Below are 15,243 nucleotides of genomic sequence, written 5' to 3'. Positions count from 1 at the left end.
ACTCAACATATAAAAAAATGAAAAGCAGAAAGAAATAAGAACAAGGAATGAATCCACCTTAGTGGCGTCTTCTTCTTGAAGGACCAACAATGTCCTTAAGCTCTTCTATGTCCCTTCCTTGCTTTTGTTGCTCCTCCCTCATTGCTCTTTGATCTTCTCTTATTTCATGGAGAATGATGGAGTGCTCATGATGTTCCACCCTTAATTATTCCACATTGTGGCTCAAATCTTCTAAGGAAGTGTTGAGATGTTCCCAATAGTTGTTGGGAGGAAAGTGCATCCCTTGAGGCATCTCAGGGATTTCTTGATGATGAGCTTCCTCACGCATCTCTTGAGATCCGTGGAGGGTCTCTCTTGCTTGCTCCATCCTCTTCTTGGTGATGGGCTTATCCTCTTTAATGGGAATGTCTCCTTCTATGATAACTCCAGCTGAGTAACATAGATGGCAAATAAGGTGAGGAAAAGCTAGTCTTGCCATGGTGGAGGGCTTTTCAGCTATTTTGTAGAATTCATTGGAGATGACTTCATGAACTTCTACTTCCTCTCCAATCATGATTCTATGAATCATGATGGCCCGATCCACAGTAACTTCAGATTGGTTGCTAGTGGGAATGATGGAGCGTTGAATGAACTCCAACCATCCTCTAGCTACAGGCTTGAAGTCCAGTCTTCTTAGTTGGACTGGCTTGCCTTTGGAGTCTCTCTTCCATTGAGCTCCTTCCACACATATGTCCATTAGGACTTGGTCCAACCTTTGATTAAAGTTGACCCTTCTAGTGTAAGGGCGTTCATCTCCTTGCGTCATGGGCAAGTGGAATGCCAACCTCACATTTTCCGGACTAAAATCTAAGTATTTCCCCGAACCATTGTGAGATAATTCTTTGGACTCGGGTTCATACTTTGATCATGGTTCCTAGTGATCCATGCATTGGCATAGAACTCTTGAACCATTAAGATTCTGACTTGTTGCATGGGGTTGGTTAGGACTTCCCAACCTCTTCTTCGGATTTCATGTCGGATCTCCGGATACTCATTTTTCTTAAGCTTGAAAGGGACCTCAGGGATCACCTTCTTCTTTGCCACAACATCATAGAAGTGGTCTTGATAGCTTTTGGAGATGAATCTTTCCATCTCCCATGACTCGGAGGTGGAAGCTTTTGTCTTCTCTTTTCCTTTTCTAGGGGATTCTCCGGCCTTAGGTGCCATTGATGGTAATAGAAAAACAAAAAGCTTATGCTTTTACCACACCAAACTTAAAATATTGCTCGCCCTCGAGTAAGAGAAGAAAGAAGAGAAAAAGAAGAAGAAGAAGAAGAAGAAGAAGAAGAAGAAGAAGAAGAAGAAGAAGAAGAAGAAGAAGAAGAAGAAAATGGAGGAGAGTGAGGGGATATGGATTCGGCCAAGGTATAGTAGAGGGGGTAGTGTTGTGTGAAAATGAAGTAGAATGGAAGGGTATATATAGGGAGAGGGAAGAGGGTAGGTTCGGCCATTTAGGGTGGGATTGGGTGGGAAAATGTTTTTGAATTTTGAAGGTAGGTGGGGTTTATGGGGAAGAGTGGATGGATGTGAGTGGTGAATAGGTGATTGGGGAGAGAGATTGAGGTGATTGGTGAAGGGGTTTTGGGAAGTGTGACATGGGGAAGAGAAAAATAGGATTAGGAGGTAAGGTGGGAATATAGTAGGTGGGGATCCTGTGGGGTCCACAGATCCTGAGGTGATCCTGTGGGGTCCACAGATCCTGAGGAGTCAAGGAATTCCATCCCTGCACCAAATAGGCATGTAAAATGCCTTTGCACACCATTCTGGCGTTTAAACGCCGAGTGGTGCACATTCTGGGCGTTCAACGCCCACATGTAACATGTTTCTGGCGTTGAACGCCACTTTATGCTTGTTACTGGCGTTCAGCGCCAGCTTTTCCTCTAGGCACATTCCTGGCGTTCAAACGCCAGAATGTTGCTTGTTTCTGGCATTCAGCGCCAGATTCATGCTCTGTTCTGGCGTTGAACGCCAGTCTGTGCTTCCTCTAGGGTGTGATTTTTCTTTTACTATTTTTGATTCTGTTTTCAATTTTTTTATTTTTTTCGTGACTCCTCATGATCATGTACCTAATAAGACACAAAATAACAATAAAATAAAAATTAGATAAATAAAATTGGGTTGCCTCCTAACAAGCGCTTCTTTAATGTCAATAGCTTGATAGTGGCTCTCATGGAGCCATAAAGGTGATCAGGTCAATGTTGTATAGTCCCAACACCAAACTTAGAGTTTGGATATGGGGTCTTAACACCAAACTTAGAGTTTGGTTGTGGCCTCCCAACACCAAATTTAGAGTTTGACTATGGGGGCTCTTCTTGACTCTAAACTGAGAGAAGCTCTTCATGCTTACTCTCTTTTGTCACAGAGGGGTGGCCATGTGCCTTAAACACAAGGTAGTCTCCATTCAATTGAAGGACTAATTCGCCTCTGTTGACATCTATCACAGCTCCTGCTGTGGCTAGGAAAGGTCTTCCAAGGATGATGCATTCATCCTCTTCCTTCCTAGTGTCTAAGGTTATGAAATCAGCAGGGATGTAAAGGCCTTCAACCTTTACTAACACGTCCTCTACCATTCCATAAGCTTGTCTTAATGACTTGTCTGCCAATTGTAATGAGAACAAGGCAGGTTGTACCTCAATGATCCCCAGCTTCTCCATTACAGAGAGTGGCATAAGATTTATTCCTGACCCCAGATCACATAGAGCTTTATCAAAGGTCATGGTGCCTATGGTACAAGGTATTAAGAACTTGCCAGGATCTTGTCTCTTTTGAGGTAAAATTTTCTGAATCCAAGTATCTAGTTCATTAATGAGCAAGGGAGGTTCACTTTCCCAAGTCTCATTACCAAATAATTTGGCATTCAGCTTCATGATAGCTCCTAAATATTGAGCAACTTGCTCTCCAGTCACATCTTCATCCTCATCAGAGGAAGAATAGTCTTCAGAGCTCATGAATGGCAGAAGGAGATTTAATGGAATCTCAATGGTCTCTATATGAGCCTCAGATTCCTGTGGATCCTTAATAGAAAACTCCTTCTTGCTTGAGGGACGTCCCAGGAGGTCTTCCTCACTAGGATTTTCGTCCTCCTCCTCCCTTGTGCATTCGGCCATATTGATTATATCAATGGCCTTGCACTCTCCTTTTGGATTCTCTTCTGTACTGCTTGGGAGAATACTGGGAGGAGTTTCAATGACTTTCTTACTCAGCTGGCCCACTTGTGCCTCCAGATTTCTGATGGAGGATCTTGTTTCACTCATGAAACTGAAAGTGGCCTTTGACAGATCAGAGACTAGATTGGCTAAATTGGAAGTGTTTTGTTCAGAATTCTCTGTCTGTTGCTGAGAAGATGATGGAAAAGGCTTGCTATTGCTCAGCCTATTGTGTCCACCATTGTTAAAGCCTTGTTGAGGCTTTTGTTGATCCTTCCATGAGAAATTTGGATGATTTCTCCATGATGAGTTATAGGCGTTTCCATAAGGTTCACCCATGTAATTAACCTCTGTCATGGCAGGGTTCTCAGGATCATAAGCTTCTTCAGAAGCTGCCTTTTTAGTACTGTTGGATGCATGTTGCCATCCATTCAGATTTTGAGAGATCATGTTGACCTGTTGAGTCAACACTTTGTTCTGAGCCAGTATGGCATTCAGAGCATCAATTTCAAGAACTCCTTTCTTCTGAGGTATCCCATTATTCATGGAATTCCTCTCAGAAGTGTACATGAATTGGTTGTTTGCAACCATGTCAATGAGTTCTTGAGCCTCTTCAGGCGTTTTCTTTAGGTGAATAGATCCACCTGCAGAATGGTCCAATGACATTTTCGAAAATTCAGACAGGCCATAATAGAATATATCTAATATGGTCCATTCTGAAAACATGTCAGATGGACATCTTTTGGTCAGCTGCTTGTATCTTTCCCAAGCTTCATAGAGGGATTCACCATCTTTTTGTTTGAAGGTTTGAACATCCACTCTCAGTTTGCTCAGCTTTTGAGGAGGAAAGAATTTATCCAAGAAGGCAGTGACCAACTTTTTTCAGGAGTCCAGGCTATCCTTAGGTTGAGAGTCCAACCATATTCTAGCTCTGTCCCTTACAGTAAAAGGGAAAAGCATGAGCCTGTAGACTTCAGGATCTACTCCATTCATCTTTACAGTCTCACAAATCTGCAAGAACTCAGTTAAAAACTGATAAAGATCTTCAGATGGAAGTCCATAGAACTTGCAATTTTGTTGCATTAAGGCAACTAATTGAGGCTTCAGCTCAAAGTTGTTGGCTCCAATGGCAGGAATGGAGATGCTTCTTCCATCAAATTTGGATGTTGGCTTTGTGAAGTCACCAAGCATTCTCCTTGCATTATTATTATTTTTGGCTGCCATCTCCTTCTCTTGTTCTAATGTTTCTGAAAGGTTACCTTTAGATTGTTGTAACTTAGCTTCTCTTAATTTTCTCTTCAGAGTCCTTTCAGGTTCTGGATCAATTTCAACAAGAGTGCCTTTTTCCTTGTTCCTGCTCATATGAAAGAGAAGAAAACAAGAAAAGAAAGAGGAATCCTCTATGTCACAGTATAGAGATTTCTTTATGTTAATAGAAGAAGAAAGGGGAGAAGAATGAAGAAGAGTGGGTTCGGATATTTAGGTGAAGAGAGGTGAAGAGAAGTGTTAGTAATTAAATAATTAAATAGAATAAGAGAGAAGAGATAGAAAATTCGAAAATAATTTAAAAAAAGTGGTTGGTGATTTTCGAAAATTAAAGATAAGATATGATTAAAATTAAAATTTAAATCAATTAAAAAGAATTTTTGAAAAAGAGAGAGGTATTTTCGAAAATTAGAGAGGGATAGGTAGTTAGTTGGTTTTGAAAAAGATAAGAAACAAACAAAAAGTCAAATAGTTAGTTAAAAAAAAGATATTAAAATTAAATTTGAAAAGATGAGAAGATAAAAAGTTAGATAAGATATTTTGAAATCAAATTTTGAAAAAGATAAGATAAAAAGATAAGATTTTTTTTAAGAAAAAGGCATTTTGAAAAATATTTAATTTTTAAAATGACTTAACTAACAAGAAACTACAAGATAAGATTCTAGAATTTAAAGATTGAACCTTTCTTAACAAGAAAGTAACAAACTTCAAATTTTTGAACCAATCACATTAATTGTTAGCATATTTTTGAAAATATGATATAAAAATAAGGAAAAGGATTTTGAAAATAGTTTGAAAAAGAATTTAAAAAGATAAGATTTTTAAAATTGAAATTTTGACTTGACTTGTAAGAAACAACTAATTTTAAAAATTTTTGACCAAGTCAACCCAAAATTTTGAAAATTTGGAGAGAAAAAGCAAAAGATATATTTTTGATTTTTTTTGAATTTTTAATTATGAGAGAGAAAAACACAAATATGACCCAAAACATGAAAATTTTGGATCAAAACACTTAATGCATGCAAGAACACTATGAATGTCAAGATGAACACCAAGAACACTTTGAAGATCATGATGAACATCAAGAACATATTTTTGAAAAAATTTTTGATGCAAAGAAAACATGCAAGACACCAAACTTAGAAATCTTTAATGCATGGACTCTAACAAACGAAAAATGCATATGAAAAACAACAAACAACACAAAACAAGAAATCATCAAGATCAAACAAGAAGATTTGTCAAGAACAACTTGAAGATCATGAAGAACACTATGAATGCATGAAATTTTCGAAAAATGCAAGAAAAATTTTTAAAGCATGCAACTGACACCAAACTTAAAAATTGACTCAAGACTCAAACAAGAAACACAAAATATTTTTGAATTTTTTATGATTTTATGATTTTTTTGGATTTTTATTAATTATTTTTTTTCGAAAACAAAGTTGGAAAAAACGAAAAAGAAAAGAAGAATTTTGAAAAAGATTTTTGAAAAGAAAATTACCTAATCTGAGCAACAAGATGAACCGTCAGTTGTCCGTACTCGAACAATCCCCGACAACGGCGCCAAAAACTTGGTGGACGAAATTGTGATTCCTTGTTATTGTATTTTGTAAAATTCATTGCTTTTTCAACTATGTGTGGACACAACTCCGTTCAACTTAACCAGCAAGTGTACTGGGTCATCCAAGTAATAACTTACGTGAATAAGGGTCGATCCCACAGAGATTGTTGGTATGAAGCAAGCTATGGTCACCTTGTAAATCTTAGTTAAGTGGATTCATAGGGTCAAATGTAATTGGATTAGATAATTAAAAGATAAATAAAATAAAAAAAAGGATAGAAATACTTATGTAAATCAATAGTGGAAATTTCAGATAGGCGTGTGTAGATTTTAGAATCCTTTCGAATCTCTACTTTCTTATTGCTTTCATTCAATTCTTCTTACTCCTTTCCATGGCAAGCTGTATGTAGGGCATCACCATCATCAATGGCTACTTTTAATCCTCTCGGGAAAATGGTCCTATGCGCTGTCACTGCACGGCTAATCGTCTAGAGGCATCACCCTTGTTGATGGCTACATCCCATCCTCTCAGTGAAAATGGTCCAAATGCTCTGTCACAGCACGGCTAATCAGCTGTTGGTTCTCGATCATGTTGGAATAGGATCCATTGATCCTTTTGCGTTTGTCATCATGCCCAGCAATCGCGAGTTTGAAGCCCGTCACAGTCATTCAATACCGGAATCCTACTCGGAATACCACGGACAAGGTTAGACTTTCCGGATTCCCGGGATCCTACCCAGAATACCACAGACAAGGTTAGACTTTCTGGATTCCCATGAATGCCGCCATCTATCTAGCTTATACCACGAAGATTCTGTTGGGGAATCTAAGAGATATGCGCCCGGCCTAGAGTAGAACGGAAGTGGTTGTCAGTCACGCACGGTCATAAGTGAGAATGATGATGAGTGTCACGGATCATCACATTCATCAAAGTGTTGTGCAACGTATATCTTGGAATAATAATAAAAGAGAATTGAATAGAAAGTAATAGTAATTGTATTGAGACTTGAGGTACAGCAGAGCTCCACACCCTTAATCTATGGTGTGCAGAAACTCCACTGTTGAAAATACATAAGTGAAAGGTTCAGGCATGGCCGAATGGCCAGCCCCCTGAATGATCAAAAGACTGAATGATCAAAGACTAGAACAGTCAAAGATTAAACTATCAAAAGATGTCTAATACAATAGTAACTTATCCTATTTATACTAGACTAGCTACTAGGGTTTACATGAGTAAGTAATTGATGCATAAATTCACTTCCGGGGCCCACTTGGTGTATGCTTGGGCTGAGCCTGATCTATCCACGAGCTGAGGCTTTTATTGGAGTTGAACTCCAAGTTATAGCGTATTTTGGGCGTTCAACTCCGGATCATGACGTGTTTCTGGCGTTTAACTCCAGACAGCAGCATGTACTTGGCGTTCAATGCCAAGTTACGTCGTCAATTTCCGAATAAAGTATGAACTATTATATATTTCTGGAAAGCTATGGATGTCTACTTTTCAACGCCATTGAGAGCGTATTAATTGGAGTTTTGTAGCTCCAGAAAATCTATTTCGAGTGCAGGGAGGTCAGATTCCAACAGCATCAGCAGTCCTTTTGTCAGCCTTTTTCAGAGTTTTGCTCAGGTCCCTCAATTTTAGCCAGAAATTACCTAAAATCACAGAAAAACACACAAACTCATAGTAAAGTCCAGAAATGTGAATTTAACATAAAAACTAATGAAAACATCCCTAAAAGTAGCTTGAACTTACTAAAAACTACCTAAAAAAATGTCAAAAAGCGTATAAATTATCCGCTCATCAATAATCCATAAGCAAAATATGGAAAATAATGACCCAAATAAATTTCCAACACCAATTAAAAGAAAAAAGAAAGAGAAAGAAAGGAAGGAAGAAAGAAATAAGAAGGGAAAGGAAAGATTTAGATTTGGGGAAGAAAAGAGAAGACATCTTGGCTGATCTGGATAAGCTGTGCGGCGCAGGCAACGCGAACGCGTGAGTGACGCGTTCGTGTGATTGGCGCTATTGTCAAGTGACGTGGCCGCGAGGGGCACGCGGTTGCGTGAGTGAATTTGTGCTACTAGCGCGAGGGCAACCGCGCGCTCGCGCAACTTTCTGTTTGAAACTCATTTTGCCAAGATTTTGGGTGACGCGGCTGCGTGGGTGACGCGATCGCGTGATAGGCCATATTATGGGGATTGACGCGGACGCGTGGGGCACGCGTTCGTGTGGCAGGGCTTGTGCTACTAGCACGAGTCTAGCCTAATTATAGCTCAACTTTCCGCCATACACCCCTTTTTACATCGATTTTGAGGGCACGCGTTCGCGTGGGTGACACGGACGCGTGGGAGGCATTTTTCCCACATGACGTGGACGCGTCAGCAACGCGGTCGCGTGGATTAATTTGTGTCAAAGGCACGCCTTCAGCCACGCTCTCGCATGACTCTCTGTTCACTTTAATTTTCTTCCCAACGCACTAGTGACGCAGACGCGTCAGCGACGTTGCTGCGTCACGTGCGTGTGTTTTTTTTATGCAGTATGCAGAAAGCAATGCTAACATGAATGTTATGCAGAATTCTAGGTTCAATCAAAACTCAAAAACAAACAAAACATACTAGAATTAAAACTGAAAAGGGACGATCATACCATGGTGGGTTGTCTCCCACCTAGCACTTTTAGTTAAAGTCCTTAAGTTGGACATTCGATGAGCTTCCTGCTAGGGTGGCTTGTGCTTGAATTCGTCCAGGAATCTCCACCAGTGTTTGGAATGCCAGCATCCTCCGGGGTCCCAAACAAAGTACGTAAAGCCCTTGTGTGAGTTCAAACAGGCTTGCAGGCTCCCGGAGTGTTGAATGTCAGAATAGACTCCAGGATCCCAAACTTTTCTTCTACACCCATCTTTGTCTTGATCTACATCTTTCCAGTCGGGTGATGAGTAATCCGAATTATCACTGCAGTGACCAAACAGCTTCCGAGATCCTTTAAATTGAGCTTGACACCAATTCCGGCACCTCAAATTGAAGTGCGAAACCTCATTGAATCTTGCATACCAGCGCTGAGTACGAGTCATTTCCCTTTTTCTCTTAAAGCCGCAAAGAGCTCTAAGTTGGTCATCTGTTTCAAGCAAACCATATTCAAGTGGGAAATTGAAGATGAAAGTCAAGGATTTTACCCACTTGAGGTTTGTGTTGGGTGGTAGTGGCCTTGGGGTCAGTGTTTTCAGTGGGTCTGCAAGCTCTACTCCCTTGTGGTCTTCTGTAAATTCCTCCACTTCTTTGAAAATTTCTTCAACTTCACCCATGTCTTTATCAAAGTCATTGATATCTTCCTCATCGCTTGAGTCGTAAATAGGAGGTTGAGAAAAGTCAACCTCTGCATCATCTTCGTATTCACTTGGGGAAGATTCTTCAGTCTCAAAGAATTCACTTGCGGATGCAAGTTCGTTACTAAGAGAACTCGACTCGTGATCATCATCATCAAGGAAACTTGCTTCTTGGGTTATTCCGTCCAGTTCTTCATAAGATTTCTGCATTGGAGGCTGCGCAACATCCTCTGTGGCATCAATTGTAACATCCTTGACGGAATTCTCCACAACTCTGGATTCAGGTGGCGGTTCGGCATCTCCTAAATCTTCAACCAATTCTTCTTCTTCTACAATGACAGCGTCCTCTACTTGTTCCAGTACGAAGTTATGCTCTATGCTATCCACTGGAGTCTCTAGTGTCTTCTTTGTGTTGCGTTCTTCATTGGATTCTCCGCATAAAGCCATGGGAGTTTGTTGAGGGGCTGAACGTCTGGAAGATAATTGATTTCTTTCTTGATCCAGGTATTTAAGTATGAAATCATATTCATCCTTGATGATTTCCTGTTTAACTATTTCTTCTCCTTCAAGTACAAAATCCTTCTTGTTGTCTTCTTTCAGTAGTTCTTCAACCGCGTTGTCGACTTCAAGGGTCTCTACTACCTTCACCTTTAGTGCCTCCTCTAGATCCTTATGAAGTATGGATTCGTGAAGATGATCCTATCTCTCTTGTTCCATGTCAATAGTATCATTGGGATCATGTTGCTCTTGGGTTGATGGATGTTGGTGCTCTTCCATGGATGGTGGTGATGGGATGGGTGGATCATTATGTGGTTGAGATGAAAGTGCAGTGGAGCTTGAGGGTTGAATATTGGGTGTAGAAGGTTGGCCCAAGCGGGATATAAGTGCTTGAAGAGTAGAGGTGAGACTAATGATAAAGGCAAGTTTGCTTTCCACGGAGGTTTGGGGTGGATAGGAGGGTTCATTTGTTGGGAGAAAAGGTTCATAACGTGGAAGTGGTTCCTCTTGATAAGGATATGGAGATGTTATATATGGGAATGGTGGTTCTTGGGAGTAATTGGATTGGCGTTGAGGTGGATAAGGATCATGTGGTAGTGAATGGTGAAAAGAAGCTTGTGAGTGTGGTGGTTCGAAGTTATGTCGAGAGGATGGTCTCTGAGCACAGGGTGGGGCTTGTTGGTAGTTACAAGGCGGTCCACCAAATCTATTAGTTGGGCATGCATTGTAAAATGGTCTTTGTCCATGATATTTAGGAGGATGTTGTTGCCTAAAGGGTTGCTTGGATCCTTGTGGCTCCATGCATCTTTGATTGCTTAGACCTTGATGCATAGTCCTGTTATAGCTTCCATTCCTTGCAAAAAAATTAGAACCAAACTCAAAGCAAGAGGGGGTGAGAATTCATAATAGATATCAGAAATAAGAGGGAAGAGAGAAAACAAATAAACAAGTAAAAGAACAATATTTTTTTTTTGAAAAATATTTACAATAACCAATAATAAGGCACACGTTTGCAATTCCCCGGCAACGGCGCCATTTTGAAGAACTGAAGATTGATGGTTTAGAAGTTATAGTAAACTCTCGTTGTAAGTAGAGTTACTAAACCAAGCAATCAACCTTTCTTACAAACATTTTGGTTGTCACAAGTAACAAACTCCTAAATAAATTGATAACCGAAGTATTTAAACCTCGGGTCGTCTTCTCAAGGAATTGCAGGGAGGTATGTTCTTATTATTGGTTATGAAGATTTGTAAATCGGGGTTTTGAAGATGAGGAACAAGTAATTTAGATGGCAGATAAAATATATAATTAACTATAAAATAAACTCTTGGCAAGGAAAAGTCAAGTGAACCAATTGGTTAGATTTCCCAAGTCCTAGCCAAATCCTAAGGAAAGACTAGAGTTAGTGGAATTCCAATTAATTAGCCGACATAACAATCAATCATGAATAGTTGGTAACTCAAGAGCTTCCAGTTAATCAATTAATGCCAATAATATAAAAAAGCTAAATAAGAATCATAAATATCTGGAATACCTCAAATAACATACATTCAAAGCAACAAAATATAACATGGACAATATTCATAAGCCAATTGGGCAACATAAATCAAACATAAATAAAAGCATTAAAGTATCTCAAAGTAGAAGAGAAGTCAAAATAAAGGAATATTGAATCTGATGTGAAGATGAGATAAATCCCTAATTTCTAAAAATCCTAATCCTAAATCCTAAGAGAAAGGAGAGAGCCCCTCTCTCTAAAAACTACATCTAAAACTAAAATTATGAATTATGAAAGCATGATGAGTCTATGCATGTTTCCTGACTTTAATTTGTGTTTCTGGGCCGAAAACTGGGTTGAAATCCGGCCCAGAATCTCTGCCAGCGACTTTTGTAATTCTGCAAATCGCGCACGTCACGCGGACGCGACATTCGGCATTTTTTCTTTTCCATGCGGGCACGTCGTCCATGCCTCCGCGTCGCTTCTGCTTTTACAATTCGCATGTCCACATCACTCATGCGGCCGCGTCACTGCAAATTCCTTTCTTCCGCGCGGTCGCGTCGCTGACGTGTGCGCGTCACTTCCCGCTGGCCATCTCCTCAATTTCTTGTGTTCCTTCCATTTTTGCAAGCTTCCTTTCCAATCTCTCACTCTTTCATGCCCTATAAAGCTTGAAACACTTAACACATAGATCAAGGCATCGAATGGTAATAAGAGAGGATTAAGATTAGCTAAATTAAGACCAAAGAAGCATGTTTCCAATCATGTAATAATTTTAGGAAGGAAATATAAATGCATGCTAATTATATGAATAAGTGGGTAAAGACCATGATAAAATCACACAATTAAACACATCGTAAACCATAAAATAGTGGTTTATCAGGGTCTATTTGACTCTGTATTGAGAGAAGCTTTTCATGCTTCTTCTCCATGTGTACAGAAGGAGATCCTCGAGCCTTAAACACAAGGTAATCCTCATTCACTTGAAGGACCAACTCTCCTCTGTTAACATCAATCACAGCTTTTACTGTGTCTAGGAAGGATCTGCCAAGGATGATGGATTCATTCTCATCCTTTCCAGTGTCTAGGATTATGAAGTCAGCAGGGATGTAAAGGCCTTCAACCTTTACCAAGACATCCTCTACAAGTCCATAAGCCTGTTTCTTTGATTTGTCTGCCATCTCTAGTGAGATTTTTGCAGCTTGTACCTCAAAGATTCCTAGTTTTTCCATTACAAAGAGTTGCATGAGGTTTATGCCTGACCCCAGGTCACACAGGGCCTTCTCAAGGGTTATGGTGCCAATGGTGCAAGGTATTAAGAACCTTCCAGGATCTGGTTTCTTTTGAGGTATCTTCAGTTGAGCCAAGGCGTTTAGTTCATTAATGAGCAATGGAGGTTCATCCTCCCAAGTCTCATCACCAAACAATTTGGTATTCAGCTTCATGATTGCTCCTAGATACTGAGCAATTTTCTCTTCAGTAGTAACTTCATCTTCTTCAGAAGAAGAATATTCTTCAGAGCTCATGAATGGTAATTGAAAGTTCAGTGGAATCTCTATGGTCTCTAGATGAGCCTCAGATTCCTTTGGTTCCTCATGAGGGAACTCCCTTTTGGTCAGTGGACGTCCCATGAGGTCTTCCTCACTGGGAATCACGTCCTCCTCACTCTCTCCAGGTTCGGCCATGTTGATCATGGTTATGGCCTTGCACTCTCTCTTGGGATTATCTTTTGTATTGCTTGGGAGAGTGCTAGTTGGAATTTCAATAATCATTTTACTCAACTGACCCACTTGTGCCTGCAAATTTCTAATGGAGGATCTTGTTTCATTCATGAAACTTAGTGTGGTCTTAGATAGATCAGAGACTAAGTTTGCTAAGCTAGAGGGGCTCTGCTCAGAATTCTCCGTCTGTTGCTGAGAAGAGGATGGGAGAGGTTTGTTATTGCCAAACCTGTTTCTGCCACCATTATTGTTATTGAAGCCTTGTTGAGGCTTCTGTTGATCCTTCCATGAGAAATTTGGGTGATTCCTCCATGACGAATTGTAGGTGTTTCCATAGGGTTCTCCCATGTAATTCACCTCTTCCATTGCAGGATTCTCAGGGTCATAAGCTTCTGCTTCAGAAGAGGCTTCTTTAGCACTGCCAGATGCAGCTTGCAATCCAGTCAGATTCTGAGAAATTATATTGACTTGCTGAGTCAATATTTTGTTCTAAGCCAATATGGCATTTAGAGTATCAATCTCAAGTACTCCTTTCTTTTGAGTTATCCCGTTATTCACAAGATTTCTTTCAGAAGTGTACATGAATTGGTTATTTGCAACCATTTCAATGAGTTCCTGAGCTTCTACAAGCATTTTCTTCAGATGAATAGATCCACCTACAGAATGGTCCAATGACATCTTGGATAACTCAGACAGACCATCATAGAAGATACCTATGATGCTCCATTCTGAAAGCATGTCAGAAGGACACCTTCTGATCAATTGCTTGTATCTTTCCCAAGCTTCATAGAGGGATTCACCTTCCTTCTGTTTGAAGGTTTGAACTTCCACTCTAAGCTTACTCATCTTTTGAGGTGGAAAGAATTTAGCTAAGAATGCATTGACCAGCTTTTTCCAAGAGTTCAGGCTATCTCTAGGTTATGAGTTCAACCATATACTAGCTCTGTCTCTTACAGCAAAAGGAAAAAGCATGAGTCTGTAGACCTCGGGATCAACTCCATTGGTCTTAATAGTGTCACAGATTTGTAAAAATTCAGCCAAAAATGGATGAGGATCTTCTAATGGAGTCCATGAAACTTGCAATTCTGTTGCATCAGAGAAACTAATTGAGGCTTAAGCTCAAAGTTGTTTGCTCAAATAGCAGGAATAGAGATGCTTCTCCCATAGAAGTCGGGAGTAGGTGCAGTAAAGTCACCAAGAACCTTCCTTGCATTGTTGGCATTGTTGTTATTTTTGGCTGCCATGTCTTCATCTTTTTCGAAGATTTCTGTCAGGTCCTCTCCAGAGAGTTGTGCTTTAGCTTCTCTTAGCTTCCTCTTCAGAGTCCTTTTAGGTTCGGGATCAGCTTCAACATGAATTTCTTTATCTTTATTCCTACTCATATGAAAGAGAAGAAAGCAAAGAAGGTATGGAATCTTCTATGTCACAGTATAGAGATTCCTTGATGTGTCAGAGAAAAAGGAGAATATAAGGATGAGGTAGATAAAAAAGAATTCAAACATATAAAGAGGGGAGAGGGTTCGAATTATTAAGAGAGGAGGAGTGTTGGTGTTTAAATAGAAGGAGATGAGAGAGGGAATTTTCGAAAACTTTTAAATAAAATAAAATTAGAGTTTAAAACAATTAGTTAATTAAAAAGGTTTTTGAAAAAAATTGTTAGTGGTTTTCGAAAATTAGAGAGAGAAAAGTAGTTAGGTGGTTTTGAAAAAGATAAGAAGTTAGGAAAAAGATTTTGAAATTAAAATTTGAAAAAAGATATGATTTGAAAAGATTTGATTGAAAAAGATATGTTTGAAAAGATATGATTGAAAAACAAATTAAAAAAAAGATTTGATTTTTGAAATTGATGACTTGACTAACAAGAAATTAAAAGATATGATTCTAAAATTCAAATATTGAACCTTTTTTAACAAGAAAGTAACAAACTTGAAATTTTTGAATCACAACATTAATTGTTAGCAAGGATTTTCAAAGATATTAAAAGAAAAATGAAAAAGATTTGATTTTGAAAAATTAGTTTTAAAACTTGAAAAATTGAAAAAGATTTGAATTGAAAACAAAACTACCTCCTTGGTGCTATCCTGGCGTTAATCGCCCAGAATGGTATCCATTCTGGCATTTAACGCCCACTTGGCTACCTCCTTGGCCGTTAAACGCCCAGCCAAATACCCTAGTTGGCGTTTAAACG

The 15,243-nt window shown here is 39.4% G+C and overlaps 1 non-coding gene across 1 annotated transcript; it reads left to right on the top strand.

Annotated features, from left to right (window-relative positions):
- The first annotated feature begins 13,787 nt into the window (after positions 1-13,787).
- Positions 13,788-13,895, top strand: LOC112713903 (small nucleolar RNA R71). The gene has a single exon (XR_003158862.1). It is a non-coding gene; the product is annotated as a small nucleolar RNA R71 (small nucleolar RNA).
- The last annotated feature ends 1,348 nt before the right edge of the window (positions 13,896-15,243 follow it).

The sequence above is a fragment of the Arachis hypogaea genome, chromosome 9 (genome assembly GCF_003086295.3).
Source record: "Arachis hypogaea cultivar Tifrunner chromosome 9, arahy.Tifrunner.gnm2.J5K5, whole genome shotgun sequence".
Taxonomy (NCBI): domain Eukaryota; kingdom Viridiplantae; phylum Streptophyta; class Magnoliopsida; order Fabales; family Fabaceae; genus Arachis; species Arachis hypogaea.
The sequence above is the reverse complement of the archived record's forward strand: the minus strand, read 5'-3'. Positions and strand labels throughout refer to the sequence as shown.